The 24,067-nt window shown below is 44.2% G+C and overlaps 1 pseudogene; it reads right to left on the reverse strand.

The window, feature by feature from the left end:
* Nucleotides 1-21,725: 21,725 nt before the first annotated feature.
* On the reverse strand, nucleotides 21,726-22,147 carry LOC128118026 (mitochondrial import receptor subunit TOM20 homolog; annotated as a pseudogene).
* Nucleotides 22,148-24,067: the final 1,920 nt, after the last annotated feature.

Here is a 24,067-nt window from a genome sequence, read left to right on the forward strand (position 1 = left end):
AGTAAAAGAAACTGGAAACCAGGGTCAGCTAAATGAATGGGGTTTTGAATTTTTGTTAATATATTGTGTTCTTGATGCATGCTAAGTAAATAATACAGAGGGCTTCTGTTCCTCAGTTTCTTTCTGAAAGGTGGGAATAGTAATGGTGCCTAGGTTATCAGATTAAAAGTGAACCTATGAAGTATTGGATTTGGTACTTGTTGATGAGTTAATTTGAATGAAGAACATTGGGCTTGATTTCCATAGAATAGAAAGTATGCAGTGTGTGTGTGTGTGTGTGTGTGTGTGTGTGTGTGTGTGTGTGTGAGAGAGAGAGAGAGAGAGAGAGAGAGAGAGAGAGAGAGAGAGAGAGAGAGAGAGAGAACCACATCCCTTTTTGTAGGTAACTGCAAAGAGTAGAATGTGTCAAATCCTAGAAGGAATCTTTGTCTGGCTGCGTCATGATGGAAGGTCTTGCTGGAGAAAGAGTAAGCTGGGGCTCACTGTTCTTTCGTCTGAGACTGGACTCCAGGGCAATCTCCTGGCCATTGGGAAGAGAACTGAAAGGGTGCTGGAATGTTCCTGAACTAAGGACTTGCCAGCTTTGCGAAGATATGCCTGGTCTTTTCTGAGGGCTCATCACAGAAATTCCCTTATTTATACTGAACTTCACAGTTTCTGAGCCTCCCTGAGTATTGAGTATCTCAGGTAACTCTCAGTTCCCCGTTACATGGGGAGGAAGAGTGTTTTCGTCCTCCATGAGAGGACGTGGCAGTGAGGGTGTAGGAGATTGGGAGACTCCAAGGGAGCCCAGCTATACTATGGAAATCTTAGGCCTCGATGACTTCTGGGGCTGTCCACTAAAGGCAGACCCATGCAACACACTACTGTCATTTTCTAAGGGACAGAGATTTGTCCAACCAGTAACCTATGGGCCACACATAGCCGAGGACAGTTATGAATGTGGCCCAACACAAACTGTAAAGTTACTTAAAACATGAGTCTTTTATTCCAGGGTTTTTTGTTTGTTTTTGATGTCATTGTCATTGTGCGGTTTGGGTCTTTTAGTAACTTGATTGCACGGTTACTCCAGTGTGTTTCGATATCAAGAGGTTGGACATCCCTGGACTCAACTCTTGACCTCTGACCTCTGACCTCTGAAATAAAGCCTCCCTGCCAATTTAAGCTTGACATTTCTGGATCCCTTTGCATCTGGTATTAACTAAGTTTTCTGAAGTTGCACCAACATAAGGGGCAGTGCAGAGGAGGCCTGGGAAGAGACGCATTTAGACAGTCCCACTCATTCACTCTTGAGCAGCTGTAGTGAGGAGAAGCAGGACAAACAGGCTCTGGGAGTGAACTTGCCTACATTAGAGGGCCTGAAGGTAGTAGTTACTTGTCAATAGTTCAAACACTAGCAGGAGCTTGGAAAGGTCTCCCTTCTCACTCTCCATCCCCATGAAAAAGAACTGAGGCTATCAATAGGCTCACAGGATATTATTATTTATCTGAGTGACCTTTGTTGCTAAGTAACAGCATGATATTCAGACTATATTAAAAATTATAATTGGCATGAGCTTAAAATAATGTGCACGGGCATTGTGGACATTAAGCCTCATGGCGGGGATGTAAATTAGTCAGAAAGGTTCATGGGGGGGTCAGTGCAATTGTCAGATAATGCTGAACCAAGTCAAATTAATTTCTAATAATTTGTGGAAGGTAGGCAGCTGAGAAGTAGTAAGCTCTGGAAACTGTAGGAGCTGCAAAGCTTGGGTGTCAGGCTGGAAATATGGAAGCTCACCCATGCCAAAAAGCATTAAAACTGGGAGTTGGAATTCAAAGAGTGACATTTCCTAGGTTCAGACGTAATCTCATTCCAAGTCCTATTTTCTTGACTTTGCTGGGCAGAAAATTAAGTAATAATAGAGGGCTAGAGAGAACCGGCCGCCCCCAGGCTGCCTGACTAAATGCTGTCCCTGAATTTTAACCAGGGCTAGAATACAGCCCAGTGTCAGCAACAGGTAAAGTCTTGAACTGATCATTAAGAAAGACCAATTCCTTCTCAGCAGGCTGAAAATCTAAATAAGCTAGGTAGGCAGAAACCCAGGTAAATTAAGATACATCTTATCCTTTCGCCCCACTGTGAAACGGAATCTTAATGTACAGTAGCCTTTGCAAGGAGACAAGGAAACTCCGGCAGTGGAGTCAGATGGGAAGTGGTGACCACAGGGAGCCTGAAAGATCCACTTTGAAGTGCCTTGTGGCCTGTGTCAGTCTTTTTTTTTTTTTTTTTCAATTCTATTTTTTTTTCCCGTTGCTGTCACAGAATACCAGATATAAACGACTTTGAAGGAGAAAAAGCTTGTTCTGGCCTATGAGCCATTGCTTTGAGACTGAGGAGAGGCAGAGATAGCAGGTGGTGGGAGCATGTGGTGATGCTTCCTAGTGGCCAGGAGAGGGGGAGGAGAATGGACGAGATGTTCTTCACAGGGCATCTCACTCATAGTGAACTACTTCCTTTGTTGGAGCCTCAATTCCTAAAGTTCTCACACCTTCCAAAATAGTGCCGCCAGCTGAGGACCGACCCTTTAACCCATGAGCCCGGGGTGGGGGTCATTTCATATTCAAAACCACAGCACTGCATTCCATAGAATGCAGAGTCAATAAGAGCAGAAACCAGATTGGCTAGTTAACTATCATGTACTCCTGGAATGAAGAGGAAAAACTGACTTTGGAGACTAGGGCTCTTGGTGAGGTTTTCATCTTGTTTTGTGCTAGCCTGTCCATGGCAACTGGAAGTCTTTGTGTTGCATTTTATTCTCTAATTGTTCTGAACAAAATAAAGGATTTGGATAGAGGCTTATTTAGATCTATCACTGGACTCCACTCCTGCTACCTAGGCATGGGCTGTGGGATTGCAGAGTTCAGGAAGAGCCGCCTTTCCTTCTTGAGCAGAAACTGAATAGTCACCAATTTCCGTGCCCTTCTCTTGGGCATATGATCAGAATACACTTCCATCATTGTGGCTGGTAGGTACCCAATTCACACATGGAGGGAATTGGCACAATTCTATCTCTGCTATGGGATTTTTATCAACATGGCACACACCCTTAATCTCAGCACTCCAGAGGCAGAGGCAGGTGAATCTCTGAGTTTGAGGTTAGCCTGGTCTACAGAGTGAGTTCCAGAACAGCTAGAGGTACACAGAGAAACCCTGTCTTGAAAACCAAAACAACAATGCTAAATGGGAGACATCACTATTAAACACAAATAAGTATTGATAATTTCCTATTCTGTGTCTTCTCAAATAAACAAATACTATCTATCTTATTAATAAGCTCCAAGAAACAAATCTTCATCCATATCCCAGTCTGTTATCTATTTAGCTGTTTGATGTCGGTCAAGCTACTTAAATTCCCTGGGACTTGACATCTTCCTGCCTAAGACAGGGCTCGTAATAGATCCTTAATCTCTAGTACCACATAAAACTGGGTGTGGTGGATCCTGGCAATAATCTTAGCACTTGAGAGATCAAGCAGGAGGATCTGAAGTTCAAAGTCATCCTGAGCTACATATAAAGTTTGAGGCTAGCCTGTGCTACATAAGACCCTGTTTCAACAAAACAAAACACCCCTATTCCCCAACACATCCTCACAAGCTTTTTCTGTATAGCATTGAAATCCGTGAACTTGGACTTTGGAGTTTGTGATAGGAATACCAGTAGTGTTCTTTTATGGTCCTGGGGTGTCAAGAGCTTGGAAAACGGCTGCTGCTGAACTACAAGCCTTCAGAGTGTTGTACCTGTTTTGAGACCACCAGGGAGCCAGTTTCCGATGCAAACACATAAGGGTCCTTTTTTTTTTTTTTTTTTTTTTTTTTTTTTTTTTTTTGTTGTTGTTGTTGTTGTTGTTGTTTTTTCGAGACAGGGTTTCTCTGTGTAGCTTTGCGCCTTTCCTGGAACTCGCTTTGGAGACCAGGCTGGCCTCAAACTCACAAAGATCCGCCTGCCTCTGCCTCCCGAGTGCTGGGATTAAAGGCGTGCGCCACCACCGTCCGGCCATAAGGGTCCTTTTATTCAAGTTCAACCTGGGCCACCACATGGCAGATGGAAGGAAATGTGGTGATGGCCAAGAGCCCAGGTGTAGAGAGTTTTTATAGGGAAAAACCAAAAGCCAGGAATTGGTAATTTGGGATTGGGTGGAAGGGATATGTGGCAAGGTGATTTTTTTTAAACTATTGATCTAGACTTTGGGCACGAAGCCACATTCAAAACCATTGGGTTAGACTTTTGGCGGGGAACCACAACCTGCTGAACAGGATTATCTGGGCTGCTCAGCAGGATTATCTAGACATCTTCAAGGGCCATAAACTGCAGACAGGATGTCTGTAGGAGGATACTGCTCTGTATCCATTCAAGTTGTCAGGGCACATTCCTGAGGTCCTTCCTGGAACTGAGTACAGCAGGTGGTCTGAGATGGTGGCCCTTTCCCTAAGGTAGAGCCCATAAAAGTCAAGTCTAGCTGGTCCTTTCTCTAAGATGGAGTCTGTCAAGTCAAGTCTAGACCTTCACAAGAGCTCTGATGGTCAGCCAGCATTTGCCTCTGTAGGTCAGTTGGGGGCCCTGGCCCCCCACTGTGAGTGGCTGCCGCCTTGCTTGCCACTTTGACCAGATGTCCTCCCTATGCAGATTCCCTGCTGGTTTCCTTCTCACCTAACCAGAGGTTCTTTGTTCGTGTATCCTGCATTTGGATACAGCTTAGATGCAAGAATGTAGAACATTCGGTAGCAAACTTCTGCCCTCCGGGGATCCTCCATTGTGCTGTAAGCCTGTATTTAAAGTTTCCTCCCTCTTTCAATAAAGGGCATTTGGCATTCAGCTGTGGCAAATGACTCGCTGTCTCTTGTCTCTTACTTTTTAATCCACAGCCCCTCGCTGGGACATGGTGAACAGGTATCAGTAGCTCGGGCGTTACCGCAACAGTCAGTGTTCCTGGGTGCGCAGCAGCTGCCATTAGGGAAGTGGCCCAGACATTCAAGACCTCTGGGGTGAGTATGTTTGCATGCCATTTTCCTCTCTGGTTCTTTCTCCTTTCTCTCTCCTACTCTTTGTTCCAAGATGCTCAGGTATGTGCTTTGCCTCAGTTGCTCCTTATTCTCTTACTGTTTAAATCAGTTTATTCTAGATAAGGTCTTGAATGTCCTCCAAAGATGCATGTCTTGAAACTTATTCCTGAAGATCACACTGTTGAGAGACAGTGGAATCTTTAAGAAAAGGGCCACAGTTGGAGGCCTGTAGATAATTGAGAACATGTCATCAAAGGGGATTGTAGGGTCCTGGTGCCTTCCTCTTCTGTCTTTTGCTCTCAGATCATGGTGAGGTCAGCTGTGAGCTTCCTCTATGAGGGGCTGCCTGTCCACAGGGCCAAGCCAAAAGAGCCAACGAATGGACCAAACTGCCCAAACCGAACAAAACACACTAGTTGACCTTATAAGTTGGTTTTCTCAGGTTTTTGATATAGTAACGTAAAGCTGGCTAACTGTCCCAAAGTGTCGCAGCACAGGTGTGTGGATTCACGTGGAGCCGTGGAAAGAAGACTCAGAGGCACCTTAAGAATGAATCTAGCCTTTCGCAGCTGCAGAGGGGGTCCAGCCTCTAAGGACTGAAGTACTTTCCCTTCGCCCAGGGCATTTTTATTTTTCTCAATATTTACAGTTTAGCCAGTTGACTTCCATATGCTCAAAACAACCTGACAGGAGCTCCCAAAGATACAATGACAAGTGCAAATTCCTGTATTTATCAGGTACCATGGTTTTCCAAGTTTTGCTTAGGCCTTTGAGCCTTGGGAGACTCTCAGACAAGATTCACATAGGACGAGAAGAGAAACCAAAGGTATCAGGTTAAACAAAGGAAGAATTAGAGCTAGGGGCTACTCTCTGGAGCCAGGCCAGGAGTAGCTCAGCAAGAATGCAGCCACAGCTAACACACACAAGGAACCAGGTTACTGGTGCACCTTTTCCCCCAGGTCACCGACTGTCTTGAATGAAGGTCACAGAACTCAAGGGCTCCCTTTCTTATGCTTTGTTCTCTCCATGTTCTGGCATCCACTTAGACCTAAAAATGCAGCAGTCACGTTGCTAATCCTGGAGTACTAATGTATCCCTTGTGTCCTTTGAAAATCTGTCCCTCACTTTTAGAAATAGCATCTTGTACAACCTCCTAAGGTTTGGGGGTATAGATTATTAGAAGAGTGCTTGTCTAGCATTCACAGGGTCAGATTTTAAATCCTTAGTACCAAAAATCAGCACCACCACCAATACCACCACCAGCATCAGCACCACTGCACCAGGACCACCAGCACCACCAGCACCACCTCTTAACTCAAAATTCTATTCTGAGTTTGCTGAAATTCAGCTCAGATCCCCATCCTGTCACTTGTAAATACAGCCATGTGTTTAGTCATCCTCACATACATGACCATCTCTTCTAAAAAATTTCTATAAGCCTTTCAAAGTGTGGGGCCCTTAATTGCCTCACCTTTATGGTGATACTAATAATACCCAACTAACTGATATGTTGGGAAGAGAAAGATGATGATGTATGAACATTCTTCATAACCCATGAATTTCTTTATACATATAGGGCACAGGTCACTATCACTCTCTACTTGACTTGAAGGAACCCCCAAGGGCTTTCATGTCATGCCAGGATGAGATTTTATGTCAACCTCTGTCATGTTTGGAAAATCCAGAGGTAGCTGTTGCTAACACATTTTCTGTTATTGCAATCTTTCCATTATTGGCCTCTCTACTATGACACAAGGCGACCTTCAGAGGCTCCATGTTGTCCACATACCTGCAAACAGTACTCCTTCGCAAGATTTTACGAGGAGATGTGGGTTCTGGAGTCTCTTGGATGGCAAATGCCAACAAATGGCGTGGCAGACCCAGTCAATCAACTTTTTAAACTAAAATGAACATGTCTTTTGAGCTCTCTGGTTGCTTTAGTCCATTGCATTAAAAGGGTCTATTTTGGGGTGTAAGGAGGGGGAGACTCCATTCAAGTACGTAAGGTAAAAATGGCCTTATTGGCTTTTCGTCTGAAATTTTGGTAGAGCATAGACATATTTCAGCATTTATTGCCCTTTGAGTGATTTCCAGCTTTGTTCCAGGAAAAATACAATTAATCTCAGGGAAGCCACAGTATGAGTCTGCATGCGGCGTCGGCGGGCTGTGTCAGATGTCATGCGGGGTCTCTAACTCTTTTGGCTCATCTTTTTGGCTGAGGGTGAGTGTAATGCACACCACGAGAAGCCTCTTGCCTCCAGTTGTGAAGCTCTCTGCGAAGCCCAAGACTTGACTAAGGTGGGAGTGGGAGCCTTGCTCATCCAGCTGTGCTCTATCAGCCCCGGGAACACATCTGGGAAAGTAGGTGTGAGAGGCCTGCCTGCGTGGGTGGGGAGGGAGCAGGACTTGTTTTTATCTTAGACAGGACGATATTAGACTCTGTGGTAGGGTGTGGGGAGGACTGCCACCCTCATATTCTGAGACAAGGCCATCGGATCTTCTTATTTCACCATGTTAATTTTCACAGTACAGCGTGGGAGCATGAACTTTTATGAGGTCCAGGCTAGCTGAGAGAACCAGGGACAGCTGGCTTATTTCGTTTCTTCGCAAGTACATTGCAGAGTTGGAGAGACAGGTCGGCTGTGAAAGGATAAGGCTCACACTTTTAAACATCAAAAGTTGAATTCCCAAGACCATTGCAGGGCAGGGTTTCAGCCTGACCCTGTATTTGGCTCCGGCTGGTTTGATTTTGTTGTCCTAATTTTTGCCTGTGTTGATCCGATGCAACAGGGACTGGGAGTTTTCTCCCCTTTGCCCTGCAACAGAGCCAGTCTGCGATCCGCGTTAAAGCAGGGGTTAGCATCTCTGGGTCAGGATTCCGTGTGTTAGGAAGGTAACGGTTAGACGTCGTGTTCTCAAACCTCACGTTTGTGCGGTCATCTCAGCTGAGCTCCAACCAGATGGAGTTGATGGTGATTATTTTTGTCCACACCCCCCCCAAGTAAAAATGCTAATTCATCCTTGTTAATTTTGTCCATTCAGGGAGCTGTGTCCCCAGTCTTCACAGCTGTTGCCACAGCCATGTTATATGGTTGGCTCAACGACCCCGTTTCCACATTTGTTCCCGTCCTCAAGCTGATGGGTCTTGTCCTCAAGCTGACGGGTCTTGTCCTCAAGCTGACGGGTCTTGTCCTCAAGCTGACGGGTCTTGTCCTCAAGCTGAAGGGTCTTGTCGTTGGCTACTTTCTCTTCACTGCATTCCGCCCTTTAATGCTTTCCTCTTGCTCACGTGATAAAGTCTGAAGTATTGAATGGGCCACTCACAAGGCATTGATTTGCCTCTTTGGCAATACTTCATGTCACCAACTCTTTTCTCATTCTCTGGGATGCCAGTGTGGGCCTTGGTACACTTATACATCAACGTAGACTCTTTCCTCTGCCTGACTTATTTGGGCAGCTCACTAACTTTGCCCCATAGTCCCAGCTTATCTTTGTCTCTTTGGTCATCTCTTCCCCCTCAGACTCCCTTGGTAAAGGCTCTGCAGTTGAGCACCCTTCTAGATTCATTCCTCAGGGACGGGGAGACTATTATCACTGGTGTCTGTCTCACCAGCCTGTGAGTGTTACTAGCCCAGCATGTAACCTGAGTCTAGTACAGGGCCTGGCCTGTGACAAATACATGAGAGATTACTATTAAAGGAAAAAAGGGAAAGAAACAGGGAATGAGGGAGAGAGGGAAGGCTCTCCCTTCAATAATCAATAGCTCATTATTCAGGATAAAAATTTAATCTCTACACCCACCTTTGAAATTGCTGTGATAGTATGCCCCATCTCCAAGATGCCCTTAGGTTTCAGTCATGGATGCAGGAGGAGGTGGAGGGATGTGCCCAATCGACTTCCATTAGCAGATTTCTTTTTTTCTGCTGTGGTGGAGGGAGAGGATGCTGGTGTTTGTAAGTCTCTGATCTCTGTGTTCTGACTGATAAGCCTGGGTCTGGGTGAGGCAGAGTGGAACTTGACTATGTAATCATTAGTTTGGGGGGAACAGACACTGTTGAAGATGATCACATAAATAACTGGGTTTTCCTTTTTACTCTTGTGGTAGAGGACTCTCAAAGTCATTTGGCCCAGGATTTCCCTGACCCCTTTATTAGAATTTCCTGGGAAGTTTGCTGAAATAGATTCCCAGGTCTACCATACAAATTCCTGGTCAAACCTCCATAGGTCTATGGAGATTCTGACTTGGTAAGCTTATGGTGGTGTGAGCAGCTTATTTTTTATCAAGTGGGCATTTGGGGATTCAGACAGTCAGATTTAGCAACCACTGATCTAGAGTCCAAAGCCGGATTTCACTTATTTCTTCTTTACAGTAGCTTTGAATGCTGTGTAAACATGGAACTGTCCATATAAGTTGTTTTCCCATTAAAAAAGGTTATACTTTTGTAGTTTTGTGTCACATTTATTTGTCTTTCATTTGTTTGTTTGTCTGAGACAAAGTCGCACTGTATAACCCAGATGGGTCCAAATTCCCCAGATTACCTCACACTTGCCAGCTTCTCCAGTAAATCACATGCTGGGATTATAGACATGTACCATCACACCTGGCTTTCATGCCACATTTAACTTTTCTATTACATCTTTAGTTATTTGTTTGAGGAGTGTGCCTGCGTGTGTGTGTGTGTGTGTGTGTGTGTGTGTGTGTGTGTGTGTGTGTGCCACAGCACAAGTATGTCGGTTAGAGGACATCTTGGAGTCAGTTCTCTCTTTGCAGCATATGTATCTTGAGGCTCAAACTCATGTTAGTTAGTCTTGGTACAATTGCCTCTACCTGCCAAGCTATCTCAAAGGCCCACATTTAGTTCTTTCAAAGTGCTTCCACATCTTTTATTTTCACTCATGAACAACTCTTTAAGGCAATGAAATGTCCACTAGCCATGCTCTTTGGGTAGATGGGGGGTGGGGCATTGATAATGGGCAAGGTGGCCAAAAAGGACTCACTAAAGCTCCTACAGAATGTTAGTGGCATCACTGGTCCCACAATCTTGATGCTTCGTGTATTCCCCTCCTGGAGATGCATGCACATAATTCTAGAATGCCACACACCTTATTCACATCTTATAATATTTAATTTCTGCACTAAACATTCACAATTAGCCTTAAAGAGAAATGATTGATGGTCTCTTCTCGTTTTTAAAAAGGCCGCTTTACAGATACATAAAGGTAAGAAGCTGTTAGGAGAGGTTTTATGGCAGGTGTTTCTTGGCAGCAATGGCCTTTCTTTTATGGCAGTCTGGAAATTTTCCTGGGTAATAACTTTCTTTTCTTTTAACGGGCATAAAATAAAGAGGTTCTAGATAGTTGGATCATTATCAAATGATTTTCCGAAGACAACCATAAATTGTCAATACCATTCAGGCCAAACTTAAGACATGCTCAACATCTGGAAATCCAATGGATAAATAAAAGCTTTGACTTTTCCCTTTCTTGCCAGTCACGAGAGCTGGCTCCCTGAAATGTAATTCCTTAAGAGGCACTCAGCCTGGGGAGCTGGGAGGAAGAAATTTTGAGACAGGTATTCATGCAACTTCTTCAAGTGGTAAGATTTCTCTTGTGAACACGGACATTTATATTTGGTCTCATTCACCACAGGTTAAGCTCAAGAGACAGAAAGTTTCCGTTCTGAAAATAATCACAGGGAAAATTTGATGGGACTGAAAACAAAACATAGTACTCATGTTCATAAATTAAGTACCAGTATTTTGCACCTTTGCCGTGTGAATATCTGCTAGGCTAAGCATTATGCTTAGCACTGACTGCAGCACTAGAGAGGCCAAAATGGGCAGGAGCATGACCTTGACTAGCCCCTGACACTGTCCCATGTACAGAAGTCATCATCAAGATCATAATTTTGTTTTCATGTGGCAGGGACTTTAAAGGCCAGTGTGAGCTGTACAGTGAGTTTCAGGACATCCTGGACTACGTGGTGAGTTGGTGTTAAGAAAAAGAAACTATAATTACTGCTTTATTGTGTCTTTTATTCTAGGTACTGTGTCATAAAAATCATTAACTCAGTCAATGCTTTATAATTGTATTGAAAATCTTGATTTTTAGTTATATGTATGCGTGTGTATCTGAGTGGGGATATGTGCACATGAGTGTGGGTGTCCATGGCAGCTTGAAGAGAGCACCAGAGCTCCCGCAGATGTAGTTACAGGTTGGTTGTGAGCTGCCTGACATGGATACTGAGAACTGGACTCAATTCTCTGCAAGAACAGCAAGGACTCTTAACCACTGTGCCATTGCTCCAGCCCCAGATTGAGCCAATTCTTACAACCTTGAAATGTGCACTTGATTATTAATTTCATATATTATCATTAGATAAAGTAACTTATCTAATGTCACACAGGAAGCAATGGTGTTGGGATGTTAACCCATCAGTTGGGTTCCAGATTCTGGCTACATGAGTTAAAGAGCTAGTGATCTGTTAGGCAATTTGAGATGAGCCGTGATTGTCTAAGATGATCTCCCTGAGAAGGACTCACTGAAGCTGAGTCTGAGAGGGGAACCATGGATGGGGGTGGTAGGATTTGCCAGAATGTTGGAGGTGGAGGTCGGTCAGAAAGGCAGCAGGGGATCTGGAGCCAGAAGGAACTTGAAAGGCCAATGTTGTAGAATATTATTTTAAGGTGTGTTACATTTGTTTATGCTGTGGAACACTTGTTTAATGACACAAAGATGTGTTGCATTCCTTTATGTTGCATTTGAGAAGCTGTAATGAGCCTGTCTAAAATACCTGCTTGGTCTCATAAAAAAACTGAATGGCCAATAGCTAGGCAGGAGAGGGATCGGCAGGGCTACCAGGCAGAGAGAATAAATAGAAGGAGGAAAAGAAGAATGAAAGAGGAACAAGAAAAGGAGGAGAGGAGGACCCCAGGGGCCAGCCACCCAGCCACACAGCCAGACACGGAATAAGAAGAAAAGAAAAGATATACAGAAATAGAGAACGGTAAAAGACCAGAGGCAAAAGATAGATGGGATAATTTGTTAAGAAAAGCTAGCTAGAAATAAGCCAAGCTAAGGCTGGGCATTTATAAGAAATAGTAAGTCTCTATGTGTATTTATTTGGGAGCTGGGTGGTGCCCCCCTCCCCCAAACAGCAAAAGAGTAAAACAGCCAACTACTGGCCAACGTGTGTAGATTTTACAGATGAGAAGACAAGGGCATGGGTGTTGGTGTAGGAAGCTGGACTAGGGAACCAGAGTTCTGGCTTCAGGAAAGGCTGAAAGTAGCCTCGTGAAAAAATGGAGATTTTTTTTTTTTTTTTTTGTGGTGCTGGGGATGGAACCTAAAGCCTTTTGCATGATAGACAAGTGGCCTATCACTGAGCCTGAGATATTATTTTTTTGTTCTTGTGTGCGTGTGTGTGTGTGTCTGTGTGTGTGTGTGTGTGTGTGTGTGTGTGTGTGTGTGTGTGTGTAGGACAGAAGTTGATGTCTGGTGTATTCCTCATCACTTTCTACCTTATTTTTTTGAGACAGGGTCTTTCAGTGAGACTGGGGCTATGCTGGCTGGCCAATGAACTCTAGGGATTCACCTGTTTGTACCCACCCAGTGCCAAGACTGCAGATCTGGGCCTGAGCATCTGTCATTTATGAGGGCTAGGAACTCATGTCCTCGTGCTTGTGAAGCAGGTACTGTAGCAACGGAACCATCTCCTCATCCCCAGATTTCTTGTCCTTTTACCATCACTTACTCCGTGTGAACTACAGCAAGACAATTTTCACGTCGTGGCCACGTAGAAATGAGCAGGTTACATGGTGGCAGCAGCTTGTGGCTAGTGGTGTCCTTGGGACTCTTGGGACTCTAGGCCCCATTCAGATGGCTGAACCCCGGTGTCCATTCCCAATACTTATCACTCCAGTAAATCCTGGATCCTAAAACCCAAGGATGCGCTGTGATCGGCTTCCCTCTTAGAACTGTCCATTCCATGTTTAATTCCCAGACTTTGCTATTCCCTTACTTCCTGGTTCTGTCTCATGCACTTCTCAGTGTACAGGAACACATGGAACTGTCTAGAAGCTGAATCCATACATGGGAGTGCCCTCTGACTATGTTTTATAGTGGTCCAAGTAGATCTTGATTTACAAGCCAGCCACATAATCATTCTTTGACCATCTACCTTTTGCTGTTGGACAAGATTACATTCTCATTAAGTTGCCAGGGACTGATAGGCTATTTGCCCTCTTAAGACACTTAAGAGGATTTACCTTGTGAAAGAAGAGCCAGTTAAGTAAAAGGACACAGTGACATTGTCAGGTAAATGAGGTGACCTCCCTCCACCAGGCACAGGGGGACACCTGGGGTATCGGTTTGCCACACACGGTCTCTCATTTCAGCTCTGATGGGTGCTGCAGTAATAAGTCCAGACTGTGAAGACATTTTGGGATTGTGACTTCTGCTCTTCTGTCTGGGAGTCTTGGAGTTCTGGCTGTAATTAGGCTCTTACAAAGGCTGAATTGTTGCATAGAGAATGACTATTGGGACACAGGGGAAAGATGGCCATGTCAAATAGCTCTGATTCCTGGCTCTGTTTGCATGTGGATGAGTGCCTGGCTTAAGGTGTAGTACATTTAAAAACAAATCAGTTCCAGGATGGGTAGAATATCAGTGGTTACCCTTTGCATGGAAGGAAGAGAATTAAAAGGACCGGAGAGCCAAGGAAGACAAAGTTAAAGACTCCAAGTCTACCAGTGGTGGACAAGTAGACAGGCTTAGGACAGTTCCTGGCTTAGGAACTGTGCTCTGTGTATGTCTGAATGCACGTGTTTCATAGTGGGCTAGGTGTCTCCTGGCAACACCACCTTCAGCATCCCACCTCTGTTTCCACTTTGATACATTGGTGCCAATGACTGATAAGGACACGTTTGGCCATGCCTCTTTCTGTGATGGAGTTTTTCAGATAGAGCACCACTGCTCTCCTTGATAGAGTTCTCTCTGGTCAGTTACATACACAGTCGAGAGAGGCTTAGCAGGACTGTGCTTTTACATACCAGCATAGACTCAGCCAATAGTTTTCCTGCAGGAAGTTCTGACCTTCAGTGGAGGGCCAGGCGGTAACAGGTAAGTAATGACACACAATGCCTCCCTTGCCTGCTGTCATGCCTTCCACCCGACCCTTGGTGGACTGACTCCTGCAACACTATCAGCCAAAATAAACCTTTCCTTCTTTAAATCGATTTTGTCCAGGGATTTCATCACAATAATAAAAGGAACTAATACAGTAAAATAAGATCCCCTAGAGAAGGGGCATTGTCCCCTCCCTCTCTCTCTCCCTCCCTCTTTATCTTCTTTTCACCATTCTATTTCTGCCCCTTCTTCTTTCTCTCTCTTCCTCCTTCCCGCTCTGTGTGTCAGAATGTGACCCTTTCTGTTGAGCTGGGTGAGTTTTCTGGTGGGCATTTAACCCTCATTCTTCTTTAAGTCAGAAGACATAGCTAGTGTTTGCTGTGGTGTACAAGTGGAAAAATTGTACCATGTCTTCCACATCATTGAGGGTTAGATCTTATTGGTTAAGTCTGAGTGCATCTAGCACAGCTACCAGCTATTTCTGTGTAGTAAGCCACCCTGAAACAGGGACCCAATCCAAAAGTTGTTATGTAATCACTACATAATTATTATTCCTCTTCAGTTATATACTACCACATACACATTGATTAGTTTTTCATCCCTGGGATTCAAATTTGTGGTATGGACAACTTGAGAGGGTTTTGCTCCTGGTTTCCAAGGTGTCAGTCAGTAACCATGGTGGGACAAATGTGAAAGAACAGAGCAGTTCACATCATGGTAGGCTAGAACACAGGGAAAGGGAAATGCAGATCCTCAGATCATTTTCTTCTGTTAACCCCTATGTCAGTTACTTTTATGTGATAAAAGATCAGAAGCATCTTATAGAAGGAAGAGTTTATTTGGGCTTCTGGTTCCAGAGGGATAAGAGTCCCATGGCAGAGAGCCATGGCAGCAAGGAGCAGGTATGGCTGTGGGAGCAGGCAGCTGATATGATAGCTCACATCTCTAACTACAAACAGAACTGGATATGAAGTAAGATTAGATACACTCAAAGTCCGCTCCATTGAAATATTTCCTCCAAAATGGCCACCTCCTCATAAACCTCCCGCAGTAGTACCACCCACTGGAGAGCAATTCTTCAATTGCTTAAGCCTATGAGAGACATTGTCATTCAATCCCTTCTTCCCTTTATTTCATTCAAGCCCTCAGTTCACAAATGATGACACTCACTGGCAGGGCAGATCTGAAATGCTCTCCCAGATACACTCACACCCACACCCACCCACCCACACACACACACACACCTCCCAGATAATACTAAATCCCTCAAGTTGACCATCAAATTAATGACCACAATGTGGTTGTTTTTATATCATTGTTTTAGCTCCAAAGCCTGTGGGGCAACTCCACTTAGCTAGTACTGCTGAGGTGCTTTGCTGACTTGATTATTCTAAGATGGCCAGGTTTTTTTCTCCTTTATGGATCTCTCAAAGTCTTCATTTTTCCAGTAGGCTAGCGTGGGCAAAACCTTTGGATGTATGCAACAGAGAGAGCAGCTGGGAACTATGATATCTAAAAGCCCAGTCTTGGAAATGACATACTGTCACACCTCCCCTACTCTACTGGCCAAAATGAGTGCCATGGCTAAATATCAATTAAGAGTGCAAGGATGGGTGAAGAATTGGAGCCAACAATGCAACCTACCACACTAGGGTATGGGAAGTTCATTAACTTCACTGTGTTGTTTTCTTCTTGCTTATAGGATGAGGAATGGAAATAGGGAATGCAGTGATCCAGGCCAAAGAGAGGTGACCCACAAGGTCATTGCTGGTTTGTTCTGTGTGCTTGTGTGTGCACATATGTGCGCCATCAAATGGAAAGGAGACATAAGCACTTTAAAATCCATCCGAATAAATCTTCCTTTTGTTTTCCTGGATCATCCCCCCTCCCCCGCTCCCCTACAAATTGTGTTCATGCTCCTGCTTTAATTTATGCTTTAATTCTTACCTTAGCTTATTTACTCAATTAAAAAAGAGATTCAAGCGTAGAAAACTCCATCACTCATCATCCGGTAAGATTTACTCTAGAAAGGGGTGCATATGATTTTGCAGGCTCATTAACTATTCACTTTTTTAATTGCATATTCTGGATGCTGTTGGTTTATGCAAATGCTTCTTTCGTGTTCAAAGTGACCTTGTTTATCACCTCTGAGTCAAAAAAGAAAACTATTGCTTATTAAAGAATGAGGCGACAGGTCACCTCTTGAGGTTTTCTGAAAGGGCTGTCACCAGATAAACTAGAAAAGTTTGATTTAATACCAACTGCTCCTTTTGGGTCATGGAAAGAACATTTATTTTAATAACTGTTTGCAGGCACAGGCCCTTGCCCTAAATAAAATGATGTAAGTATTAGTTTACAGGCAAATTTGAAAGAAAAAAAAAAAGTCAGCTAAAGGAGAGGATTAAGTGAAATTCCTTAACAGATTTTTTTTTCAAGACTGCATGGACTCTTTGTGTCTGTCTTGAGCGTGTTACACTTTAATGAGATTATTTTGACGTTTTCAATAGATTTGAGCACCATGCATAACAAAGATTTCTTTCTGTTGCCCTTTCCTCCCAAGGAAATGTCTTTCTGTTGGGCTAGCAGTTGATAGTTGAGTTATTATGCCCAGTTGTTTTGATTTATATGTTCCAGTCTGCCTGTAGCATTTTATACATGCTGCCTGCCCTGGGCTTTGTCTATACACGTAAGCAAGTCCAGCTCCTTTCTTCTCTCGCCACATAGTCTATTTGTGGTATGGATTCCACATCTGTATGTGATTCTACAGCTTGGCCCTCGTACATACAGCCTTCTAGCTCTCATCATTGAGATGCAGTAGGTGTCCACTGAGTCTCCAAGAAAGTGTGTCTAGATGTGGCTGTCTCTCAGGAGTAGACCATTATGCCGGAAGAAATACTTAATGCCCCTGATCTCAGGTGTCTTATTGCCAAACTGAAGACTTGGGTAAATAGTCTCTTTCAGTGCTTAAACATTCCTGGATTCTAGGTCATCTCTAGTCTCTGCTCGCAAATGCTGACTGGGAGTTTCAGAAGAGGTAGGAGACCCACATACCCAGAACTTATTCAAATCAGTAGGAATAGAATCTACACTTGTACACGCAAGACCTTTCCAACCCTCACCCTGTCCCACTTCTCCACTAACCCTTCTGGCTTCTAGACCTTTATTGTACAAAATGTAGCTGAAGTTTTCCTGGGTCTGAGCAGCTGCAGGCCCTGGCGGGACTGGAGAAAACTTCAGCTACAACAAAATGTCTCTTCTTTGCTACAGGTGTGTACAGTGTAGTTTGGTAGATAGACTTAACTTTAGTCCCCCTCCCCTCCCCTCCCCTCCCCTCCCCTTCCCTCCCCTCCCCTTCCCTCCCCTCCCCTCCCCTCCCCTTCCCTCCCCTCCCCTCCCCTCCCCTCCCCTTCCCTCCCCTCTCCTCCCCTTCCCTTCCCTTCCCTTCTCTTCCCTTCTTCCCTTCCCTTTTCCTTCCCTTCCCTTCCCTCTTTCTTATTCTATTTTCTGTGTGTTACATTTTTTTCTTTCCTTCCTTTCTTTCTTCATTCCCTCCCTCCCTCCCCTCCCTTCTTACTTCCCCTCCCTCCCTCCCTCCTTCCCTCCCTCCCTCTCTCCCTCCCTTCCTCCCTCCCTCCTTCCCTCTCTTCCTCCCTCCCTTTCATTTCCCCCTTCTCTTCTTTCCAGTGCTGGGGATTGAACCTAAGGCCATGCAAGTGCTACACAAATATTCTCTACCACCGAGCTATGCCCATACTTCTTTATTTTCTTTTATTGAGGTGAGAAATTCAGGGTCTCCCTACCTAGTAGAGCCAGACTGGTATCTAACTGAACTTACAGTTTTCCCCTCTTCATGGATGGACCCCAGGAACGACAGCATATGTCACCCCACACACTTAGTCGTCATTTCCTGATGACCGTGAACTCCTTGTGGACAAGATCATGGCTTCTCTTTCTTCTTGTCACCTGACAGCAGTTTATTTGATGGTGAAGTCCTACTATGTTCCAGACACTGCATGTGAGTTGGCCATGAGATGGGTGTCCAGAAAGATATAGATTTGTATTAGAAGAGAAGCAGGTGGAATTTCAAGGACAGGGAAACCTTCCTTGTTTCCTTCGCCTCAGTCTTCAGTGTAAGCTTCCTTACTACTACATATTTCCTTTTGGACCAGTGCCATATCCCAGAGGCTATCCTGTTCTAAGGTGAAAGTGATACAGGCTGGTGATGAGTCCCCAGGCACCTCGTGGTATTACCGGGGGATGGTTTTGGAGTTCAGTGGTCTGGGGAATCTGTGGAGAGGTGCTTTATCCATTTGATAAATCCAGCAGCTATAGCATCCACATACGTGTGTACACTCACTGTGACTGCATATGTGTTCATGAATGTGGATATGTATGCATGTTCACATGTTTATATGTGTATCTGTTACACACACACACACACACACACACACACACACACACACACAATGAGTTTAACTCTCAGTAAGGCCTATGATCATGGTTTAATATGTTATGTCTGGATTCCAAAGCTCTAGAAAAGTCTGTGGGCGTGTGTGTGTGTGTGTGTGTGTGTGTGTGTGTGTGTGTGTGTGTGACAGTATGTACATGCGTGTGGAGGTCAGAAGTTCACATCAGGTATCTCTCTCCATTGCTCTCCGCCTTACATATTGAGGCAGGGTCTATCAGTGAACCTGTAACTCTGGGATTTTGCCTAGTCCAGCTAGCCAACATGTTCCGGGGACCCTGTCCCCACTTTCCGAGTGCTGAGGTTACAGGTGGTCTGAGATGCTGGAAATCCAAGCAGTCTCCTTGCCCCACAAGAACCTCTGCACCCACTGAGTTTCTCCCCAGGCCTCTCGCATATCTTCTGACTCCCTCCCACCATTACGGAGCCCACATCCTCATTGTTTAGTGTACTGGTTTTTAGTGACCATAAGGCAATGTGGTTTGGATTTGGAAAAATCACACCAAATCTCTTGTGTCAGGGTTTGTCCCTCAACTTAGTGCCATTGGAAGGTAGGGGCTTTTTAGAGGTAAGGTCTAGCAAGAGGGGTGATGTCACAGGTTGGGGGGGCGGTGTAGGGGACTGTGAACAGTCCTGTCTTTCTCTCCACTTTGCTCTGAGGAGAACAGACTCTATCATGATCTCCCACCAGGCTGTACTGTGCTGCCCAAGGCTAGATCAGCAGAACTGATCAATCGTAGTTGGAAACCTATACACCTGTAAGCCCACATAAACCTGTCTCTTTATATGTGGATGTGTTTCCGGGCTATCCTTTCTTTCTTTCTTTCTTTTTTTTTTTGGTTTTTCGCGCCTTTCCTGGAACTCACTCCATAGCCCAGGCTGTCCTCGAACTCACAGAGATCCTCTTGCCTGCCTCTGCCTCCCGAGTGCTGGGATTAAAGGCATGCGCCACCACCGCCTGGCGCTATCCTTTCTTTTTAATGGACATTTCATCTTCCTTAGATAATTTATTCATGTTACTTGATTTTCAATGCTCTGAAAATTTCCAACAGATAACCCACTTTTTTTGTGTCATACTTTTTTTTCTCTCCACTAGAGATTTTGTTGACTTACGGCGCTTGTAGGGCTTACTTTCTTGTGTTTGTAGTTGAGTTGTTTTTTTTTTTTTAAATAAACGAGGTCATATAACCTTTATTTTTGATTCTCCAGAAAAAAGATAACCATTTCAGTGGCACTAGATTCTTGAGACAGCTGATAAAATGATGCTTATGAAGGAAGCATCATTTGGTAAAGATCGAAGAATGCCGAGTGATAGGTAGCTTTAAGACTCATTCCTAAAATGCCTTGTATTTTCATGACCAGGCTTTGAGCTTAAGAAGTTAGAGATGAAAACACTTGAGCTATGCTTTGAACCCTTTAGCTTTTTGTGGCTTAATTCCCTCCTCCATAGAGTTACTGCTACTTACCTCAGAAGGTCGTTGTGTGGACTGCTAATTTATATTAAACATTCAGAGCAGTATCAGCATGCTCTGGGCATGAATGCCAGCTATTATCCGCATAGCTCTCAACTTTTTTGACCATCTCTATGTATTTTTTTATTTCATTGTCATTTTAATTATCTTTACAAATTTTGTACTTTGCTATTTTAATTTAAATACATTTGCACAGATACTTAATTTAATACATCGCAATGGTTTTTATGAGAGTTATCCAACCTATAGGCTATTGTTGGACATTTAAACTTTTCCTTATTTAAGAAAAACTGATCATAGATATACCTACATGTACAGATTTATGTATTTTTCTTTTTAAAACTGACACATAATAATTGAACATGTTCATGGGTAGAGAGTATGACATTCAATACGTGTTTGTGATAATATGTAATGATATTGAGGTTTTGCCATAAGCTTTCATTTCTAAACAACCAAATTTTCAACATTAGTTATTTTGAAGTATACAATGAACTGTTGACAATTATAGATATTTTTCTATATTGTCAAATATTAGAAATTATCCCTTAAAGACAAATAGCCAAACGAATGGAAACACATGAACTATGAACCAATGGCTGAGGGGTCACCAACTGGATCAGGCCCTCTGAATGGGTGAGACAGTTGATTGGCTTGATCTGTTTGGGAGGCATCCAGGCAGTGGGACCGGGTCCTGTGCTCATTGTATGAGTCAGCTGTTTGAAACCTGGGGCCTATGCAGGGTGGCTTGGCTCGGCCTGGGAGGAGGGGACTGGACCTACCTGGACTGAGTCTACCAGGTTGATCTCAGTCCTCGGGGGAGGCTTTGCCCTGGAGGAGGTGGGAATGGGGGGTGGGTTGGGGAGAAGGTGAGGGGGGCGGGAGGGGGGAGAACAAGGGAATCCGTGGCTGATATGTAGAACTGAATTGTATTGCAAAATAAAAAAAAAAAAAAAGAAGAAATTATCCCTTAAATTTAAGGACATCACTGATTTTCTGCTTTGAACAATAACCTTATAATAACCCTTGGAAGTGTTCTCTGCATTAATGGGTGTGAGTATCTTATGGATCATGTCTATGGCTATGCTGCCTCCTGATGGACTGTACCAGGAGACATGGGTGTTTTTAAACTCTGGCAGTGTGGAGAAGGATTTTGGCAACTTAGCCATAGGGTTTGGTGTTTTCAACAGTCACCTTAGAGAAGTAGTGATCCAGGAAAGAGGAATGCCATCAGTCTTTCTCCTCTCCTCTCCACACTGTCTGTTACTTCCTCACTAACACAGTATAGAACAGGGACAAAGGGGCCATTGGAGGTCAGCTCCTGTGGATTCAGGATTCGCCCCAGCCTCCTCCTTCTCACTGTCTACGATAATTCTTTCTTAATAGCTCACTCCTTGGTTTTATTTTTCTTTTGGCAACTCGTGGTGTATTTATAAAATGAAAACCTCTATTAAAATACAATTTTCACTGGGAAAAATTAGAACAAGCAGATTGTGGATTTAGCCCAAGTAAACACTGATTTTGGTAAATTTCACTTGCAGGACAGTCCGTAACAATCATGTCTGCCCTTATTAACCCCAGAGCCACTCAGCGGCCAAGATAAGAATTTAAAGAATAATTTAAACTGAGATTTTATTGTGTTGGCATCTGGCTCCTTCCACACCATTGTAGATCAAGCTCTGAGCACTCAGTTCTCAGACTGAAGGCTGGGAGCTTAGTCAGGAACATCTGGATCTGGGATGCTGGGAGAGTCTGTCCATACACAGCAACTGCATTGGTCAGGTGGTCTACACCCTTCTCATGGTCCCCTTTCACCAACAACTCTTCATTGGGCTGTGTTTCTTCGGGAAGAATTCTAAACAGCTTCAGCATCCCTAAGGTCAGGTGACTCGGACAGATCACCTCTTTCCCCGGCAAGCGTCTGATTATCTTTGTTCTTGAAGCTGAGGTCACTCTGCTTCTTGCAGTAGAAGTAGATGCAGTATTGGCTGAAGAGGGTGCTGCACATACCTGCTGCTTTGGTGCCGTGCCTGCCAATCATCTTCTCTGCTCTGGGGCATATGCTGGGTGCAGCATTGGCAGAGCAGTGCTTAGCACCAAGTGCTGGGAGCCTGTGAGTTGCTCACAGCTACCAATTAGGACTGGAAAGACTAGTTCACTTCCTCCTCATGTCTTCCCAGGCTGTCCTTGGAGGCCTGCTTTTGGATTCTCCATCTGGTTTTCTGACCTTACTCCACCCCCCCACTCTACCCCCCCACCCGTGATTGCCTCTCTGGCTGTATCCTCACTCACTTGCCATCAGGAGGCTCCTAAAACAGTGTGCATGCATGTGAGGAACCATACTCTCTGCCCTGAGGAATTCCCATCAGGCTTTTGGGAGATGCATAAATTCTTGTTTAATGATGCATCTGCCCAGCAGGTAATAAAAACATCTCCTGAGTGCAAAGAGCAAACACAAGGAAGGGCTGAGCTCCAAGCTCTGCACAGTCAATGTCTTAGGTACCACAGGGTCAAGCCTCCCTGCAGGACTGCCATTTCTCTGGAATAGCAGAAGCACCCTCTTAAAAACACATGCAGAGGAAGAGAACTGTTCCGAAGTTTTGTGTGTGTGTGTGTGTGTGTGTGTGTGTGTGTGTGTGTGTGTGTGTGTGTATTATGACCCAACAATTCCACTTGTAAGGTATAAACTCAAAGCACCTATGGTTCACCCAAAAACATGTACAAGCATGCTTATAGCAATGTTATTCATAAGCCATAAACTAGAAACAGAATGTGCATCTTGGGAATATGGGCAAATAAAGTGTTAAGTATGCATACAAAGAGGTATTATTCAGAAACATGAGCGAGCTCCCTTAAGCTACTTGCTTCTGTATGAGTCCACCATGAGTCTACAGCTCTAATGATGAGGAAAGGCTGCCAATCATAGGCAAGTGATTGAATCTGCTCATCATCAGCCCAGTGCAGAGCTGACTGCTGGAGTTTGGGTAAGACTTTAGTACCTAATTCACACACAGGAAGTGAAAACTGAGATCTAAATTATGTCTGATACATCTCTCTGCAAAATCAATAGACAGAGGGCTTTCTAGAACCCAGCCTAACTGGTATCTTCATTATCCACTCTTCAAAAGTGTCTTAGTTTGGGTTTCTGTTGCTGTGAAGAGACACCATGACCCTGGCAACTTTTGTAATGGAAAACATTTAATTGTAATTATGTAATTAATATAGTTCCAGGGCCTGGAACATTGAAGGTAATCGATATATTTAAAGACACTATTTAATTGGGGCTGGCTTATAGTTCAGAGGTTTAGTCTGTTATCGTCATGGTAGGAGGAGGCATGGTGGCATGAAGGCAGACATGGTGCAGGAGAGGTAACTGAGAGTTCTACACCTGGATACTCAGGCAGCAGGAAGTGACAGTGACACACTGGGCCAGGTTTGAGCATCTGACACCTCAAAGCCCACCCCCTAGTGACACACCTCCTCCAACAAAGCCACACCTATTGCAACAAGGCCACACCTCCTGATAGTGCCACTCCCTATGGGCCTACAGGGCCATTTTTATTCAAACCACCAGAAGAAGTATGTATGTATGTATGTATTTATTTATTTATTTTAGGATGCTTCTGGTATCACTGCTCACCAATTAATGTGGAAGACAGTAACTAGTCATGGCATCCGTGTGTGTGTGTGTGTGTGTGTGTGTGCATTTATTTGGTCTTCTCACTATCCTTAGTAGGATGCAGAATCACGCCATGTGTACTTGCTCCATCTACTGTTTGCTTCAGAGCCTGGAGCATTAAAGGTAATTGATATATTTAAAGACACTATTTGCTGAGGAGGGAAGAAAGCATTTCCGGCGTTTAGGCAACTAAAGATTCAGCCAAATAATTTTAGGGGAAAAAAAAATCACAACTTAGTTAACAATCAGGGGAGTACTGAGTGGCCATGGGAGAACTGGCTT

Source organism: Peromyscus californicus, unplaced genomic scaffold, assembly GCF_007827085.1.
Source record: "Peromyscus californicus insignis strain IS unplaced genomic scaffold, ASM782708v3 Scaffold_21__1_contigs__length_65335640, whole genome shotgun sequence".
NCBI classification, from domain to species: Eukaryota; Metazoa; Chordata; class Mammalia; order Rodentia; family Cricetidae; genus Peromyscus; species Peromyscus californicus.